This window comes from Vipera berus, assembly GCF_964194415.1.
Source record: "Vipera berus genome assembly, chromosome: 2".
Classification (NCBI taxonomy): Eukaryota; Metazoa; Chordata; class Lepidosauria; order Squamata; family Viperidae; genus Vipera; species Vipera berus.
The window spans coordinates 271,837,394-271,843,549 of record NC_138203.1 but is presented as its reverse complement, the minus strand read 5'-3'; positions in this window follow the sequence as shown (position 1 = coordinate 271,843,549).

The following is a 6,156-nucleotide window of genomic DNA, read 5'->3' as shown; positions in this document are numbered from 1 at the left end:
CATTTAAAATGTTCCTTTGAAAAGTTTATTATTAAACAGTCCCACCCTCTTTCTAAGCCCTCTTTTTCTACGCCCTGCTAGTATGTATATCTCTCACTTTGACCTAGTGGAGACCTTTGTGCAAGAGAATTTAAAAGAAGAATATGGCATTGAGCATTGTGGTGGCCCAACACTGGAGGCTTAGAAAGAAGAGACTGGACAGCCATTTGTCTGAAATGGTATAGCCTCTCCTACTCGAGCAGGGGGGGTTGACTAGATCAATAGATGACCTCCAAAGTCCCTTCCAACTCTTGTTATTCTATGTTCTAGCTAGATTTAAAATATTCAGGAACAAAGTTGGCTTTGCTGAGAATAGCAGATTGAAGACATTGGGTGTGGTTGGACACAGCCATGGCCAGCATGAATGAAGCCGATTCCCTTGGAGCCTCTGGCCTGCTGGTGCTCTCAAGCTGGTCCTTCTTGTGAGCCACAGGAAAATCTGTCATAAAGTTTTGGGGTACGTAGAAAGGTTTTGGTCTCCACTGAAAAAGACAGGAATCTTTGAATCAGTTTTCTGCAAACTAGTTTCTTTCAAAGTCTCTCGATCAAGTTGTTTGAGAATAATACAGCTGAAATCTAACTCCTCTGGAGATTGGGAAGGCTGCTCGGAGCAATTCTGCCTTCTAGCAAGATTTAGCCTCAGTAATACAGATAACAAGATCATATCAATCTTGTATCTAGGTGTGAATCATAGGCAATGCCGATGGCTACTTAGGTTTTCTTCCATATTTCATTATTCTATTAATAGGATGAAGCTGGCAATCATTGAGGGGCTTTACGAACTTCTAGGAGACTTCCAAGGTCCCTTCCAACTCTGTCATTATTATTATTGTTGTTGTTGCTGTTATGGAAGCGAAAGGTCTTCAAAGAAAAACAAAAGTCCAGTTGCCTGTTGAAAAAGCACCTGGATGACTGAGAATCTCCATAGACATTTGTCGTTGTCTGTTTGCACATTGTTTCTCCCCGCCCCTCTGAGGATGTTTTTATTTATTTCGGTTTATTTCTGGTTTCTTGCAAACAAAAAAGGCTGGCTCAGTCGCAGTGGCCATGAGTGAGCGGCTTTGTCTGGAAGAACAAAGGAAGACTCCAAAGAAGAGAGTCTGGAGAGGATGGTTTATTGACCGATGTGGTCAACAGATGTCGATTTGAAGACATATAATAAAAATCAAAATCTGGCAACCGCCTCAAGGTAGAGCTCAGAAGAGGACCTTTTTTTTCAGCCTTACGGCGCTCGATGGCGCACTAAAGATCAGAAACGCCAAACGGTAGCCGCTTGTGAGGTAGAGCATTAGAGGATTGGTTTGCTAGAGAGGACGTTGGAGGAGAGGAGAAGGGCAGGGGAACTTCCTCTTTCGGTCCACCCATGGGCGGAGAGAAGCGTGGAGGGCGACTCCCGTGCTCTTCCCGGGACGGAAGCAGCAACAACTGGAGGAGAGGCCGGAAACAACCAGTGGGGTTGCCTGGTTTCCCCTAGGGCAGGGGTAGGCAACCTCGGCTCTTATATCACTCGTGGACTTCAACTCCCAGAATTCCTGAGTCAGGAATTCTGGGAGTTGAAGTCCACGAGTCATAAAAGAGCCGAGGTTGCCTACCCCTGCCCTAGGGCGTAGAAGCAGAGAAGCAACTAGACCGAAACGTATCAGTTGTTATTTATTCCTTCCCTTCTCAAATTTTATTCCACTATTCCTGCGTGATTTGAAACCGGTCCCTTCGGTTGTTTTTTTTTTTCGGTTGGGAGATTTAAATACCTTTCTTCATATTCCAGTGGTGCTGCACGCTTTAAAAGTGGTGCCTGCAATTTTCTGCTGGTTGGAAGTTTTAAAAAGTCTCCTTCCCTTTTGGATCGATTCCTTGTGTGTGTGTTTTTTTACGAGCGTGTTGTTTTCTTGGCAAGTGAGGCGTTTCTTGGGCAAAACTGGTACTTAAATCTTGCAGAGGCTTTGGGCACCATTTCCTTGGTTGAGCGCCCCCTCCTAAAATTAAGACTAAAACAGTGTTTTTCAACCTTTTTTGGGCAAAGGCACACTTGTTTCATGAAAAAAATCACAAGGCACTCCACCATTAGAAAATGTTAAAAAATTTAACTCTGTGCCTATATTGACTATATATAAAGTAATTCTCTTGAATAGGAATCAAATAAACACAAAGAAAGTATTTTATAATTACTTTTCAATTTTTCCCACGGCACACCAGGCAACATCTCGCGGCACACTAGTGTGCCGCGGAACAGTGGTTGAAAAACACTGGACTAAAAAGTTTGTGCCCAGTTTGGGGACATTTTTCAGGCTGAAATACCACGTGGATTTTTGACATTGGTACATTTGCAGGCGTGTGTCTGTATCATCTTATGCTCATTTCCAGATCTATTTGATGAAAATTATTTGCATTGTTAAGAATATGTCATTTACCTTGGATCTTGTTACTCTACTACGTGAAATGACTTAAAGGATAATTTAAAGATTAACCTAGCATTTTGATGCGTTTGCTTTTTAAAAAAAGAATTTTATTAAATTTCAGAAAATAAAAAGATTTAAATACAAAATGAGAACCACAAAAAGGTGGACGAGGGGAAGAACAAGGAATGTTTAAAAAGGACATAAACAGACACCAAAAATATTAAAAGAGTGTTACTTCCAACTCTCTTTGCTATGGAAGTAGTTAAATAATAAAATCCATTCTTGTTTTAGTTTAACACAAAATCAATGCAAAACTGAAATTCCTTGAAATCTCAAACTTAACTCTTTTTCTCTGAGCTCTAATTGGGCTATATATCCACTCCTCTTTCAAGTTCCAGATCTCTATTTTCCATTCTGTTTTCCACAGAATCTATCCTATCATTAAATTGACATCAGCAATCAACTTAGTTATTTTTAAATCCATCATTTTCTCCAAAGCCCCCACTCTTCAGCAAATATGTAAAATCTACTAGTGCTTCTTAAAAAATCTGTAGCTCAACAACCAATAGCAAAAACAACAAGAAGTCCGTAAAAATTGCACTTTCTTTTCTTTGCTTCCAAAGACTAATCCACCTTCCAAAAATTTCTGCAAAAAAACACCTTTTTTGTTTGCATGTTTTATCATCATAGCACATAGAAATGCAACATGCAGAATTTTAGCTTTCTCTCTGGCTGTCCTGATTCCCAGCCCCAGAATTTCCTAGCCAGCAGAGCCCTTGCAGAATATTACTGGGAATGATAGTCAAGACTGCTTTGATGCCCTAGTAATCTGGTACAGGCCATAAAAAATGCTACTGTACAAAAGGAACATTCACATTTACATAGAAATTGTGGGTTGCAAATATGAAGAAAGGGAGAGGAGAGGTGAAGAAGGTTCAGAATTCATCTTTTTCCAAGATCTCCAAAACATTGGTTCAAGGAGAACCCGCTTGTGATTCAGTGTCAGCCTGTGCTGACCCCTGTAACAAACCCCTGTAACACTTGTCGTTAGGATGAAGCACATAATGAAAAATATATGAAAGTTTGGGGCAGTGATAAAAGCAGTGTAAAAATTTCATGTGTAAAGGCAGTTGAGCATGATGTAAGTGCTGCAGGAATATTGAGTTTAGGTGAAAAGGGATTTCAGCTTTTGAGTTGAGATATGAGGGGAAAAAAAGTAAGGGACTCAGTGGGTTAGGACGCTGAGCTTGTGGATCAGAAGGTCGGCAGTTTGGCAGGTCGAATCCCGAGTGCCGCGTAACAGAGTGAGCGCCTGTTACTCGTCCCAGCTTCTGCCAACCTAGCAGTCCGAAAGCACGTAAAAAGGCAAGTAGAAAAATAGGGACCACTACCGTGGGAAGGTAACAGCGTTCCATGCGCCTTTGGCGTCTAGTCATGCTGGCCACATGACCACGGAGACGTCCTCGGACAAGCGCTGGCTCTTCGGCTTTGAAACGGAGATGAGCACTGGCCCCTAGAGTTGGAAACGACTAGCACGCATGTGCGGGGGAACCTTTACCTTTACCTTATGAGAAAAAAAGATCATCGGCCTGGATCTGGATCTGAGGCGTCCCTCAGCCTCGGATCCAGGTGGCAGCAGGAACCACGGCAGAGAGGAGACAGATCTTTTCAAGGTGAGTCCGGCGCAGCATGAAGGGAGGGGTAAGCATGAAGTATCTTACTGGGTCAGGGAGACCTTGGGGACCTGTTCCATCACTAGGCCCTCCATGGCTTTTCCCACTCTGAGATACCTCATGTTCATTTAACGAGCCGCAAATGGTATAGGGTTTCCTGCCTTAGCAGGGGGTTGGACTAGATGACCTCCAAGGTCCCTTCCAACTTATTATTATTATTATTATTATTATTATTATTATTATTATTATTATTATTATTTGTTAATAAGCAGGGAATGATCTCATTGGAGGTATGAGATTCAATCCCATGAGTTTTTGAGTTACGAATGGAACGTGCAGGCTCCATTACACTCATAACTCGAGGACTACCTGTGCTGCATAAATACTCCACAGGTCCCTGCTGCTTTCAGATAGGAAACCGAGTAGAACACAAAATGTCACAGGTTCTGTGGAGCAGCACTTAAAATTTGTCAGAAGATGGATAACCTGTGCCATAAACTAGTCTTGATGAGCAACCAGGTGTTCATGCTAGCTAGTTGCTCTGTACAATGATAGATTAAGTCTATCACATACTAACCTTTATGCTCCCTACATCCAACTCCTGCTCCTAGCTTGCCTTTTAGTTTTAAACCTGTTTTAGGTTTAACAGCAAGTGACAGAATAATACCAAAAAAATCCAAAAAAATGCATTTCAAAAAAGTTATAAATTGATTTGCATTTTAATAAATGAAATAAGTATTTGAACTCTGACCTCTGGTGCTGGAGAAGACTCCTGCGAGTCCCTTGGACTACAAGGCGATCAAACCGGTCAGTCCTAGAGGAGATCAACCCTGACTGCTCTTTAGAAGGCCAGATCCTGAAGCTAAAACTCAAATACTTTGGCCACCTAATGAGAAGGAAGGACTCACTGGAGAAGAGCCTAATGCTGGGAAAGATTGAGGGCAATAGAAGAAGGGGACGACAGAGAACGAGGTGGCTGGATGGAGTCCCTGAAGCAGTAGGCGTGAGCTTAAATGGACTCCAGAAGATGGTAGAGGACAGGAAAGCCTGGAGGAACGTTGTCCATAGGGTCGCGATGGGTCGGACACGACTTCGCAACTAACAACAACAAAGCATTTGACCCCTTCGTAAAATATGACTTAGTAGTACTTGATGGCAAAAGCTTGGATGGCAATCACAGAGGTCAGATGTTTCTTGTAGTTGGCCACCAGGTTTGCACACATCTCAGGGTTTGATCAGATTGCATTTGATCAGGTTACATTATGAACCCTTTACAGAAGGATGCCCAACAATCCAGAGCAGGCGAAGAGGAACCAAGAGGCTTATTTGGCCTGAGCCTCAAGTGCAAAGTGGCTTCAAATTTAAACATGTGCAAAGTGTCAGACCCGCCACAACTTAAACATCTTAGTAAAAACTATCTTCTGTTGCCATTCCATCTTCCATTGTTCCTCACATCTCATCCTCACAGCTACTTCCAGGGCAAAAGGTAAAAAAAGTAAAACAAAAGTTAAAGAATTTGAGAAAGAGGTTGAGACTGGCCAAAGGTGATTGCCCATTTAGGTAAACATTTTTAGCTGCCCAGAATTGTTTGGTATGACATTGGAGGGGGGGGAGAGAGGGGCAAATAAATCAATAAATAAAATAACAATTCCTTTCAGAATACACAATACATGCTTGGCTCCCCCTTATGGCCATCCAGCTAATTGCAGTTTCCAATAATTCCTCCTAGAGGGCTGGCTCTATCCCTGGGAGAAACAAAGGAAAGATTTCTCTATAAAAATAACCACCTCAAATTTATAATTTTGTTGCAACCATCCACTGTCGTACTTCTCCTTATTGCCCTGTGCACTCTTTGGATAACCCAGCCTGCTTTCAGGCCCAGGACTTTCTTCTAACGCACGGGTCGGCAACCCACGGCTCTGGAGCCGCATGCGGCTCTTTGAGCCGTCTCCTGCGGCTCCCAGCCACCCGGTGTGCGCGCACCTCTTCGAGCGGGCAGTGGTGCGCGCGCACCTCTCCAAATGGAGAGTGGCACCGCCCGTTTGGAG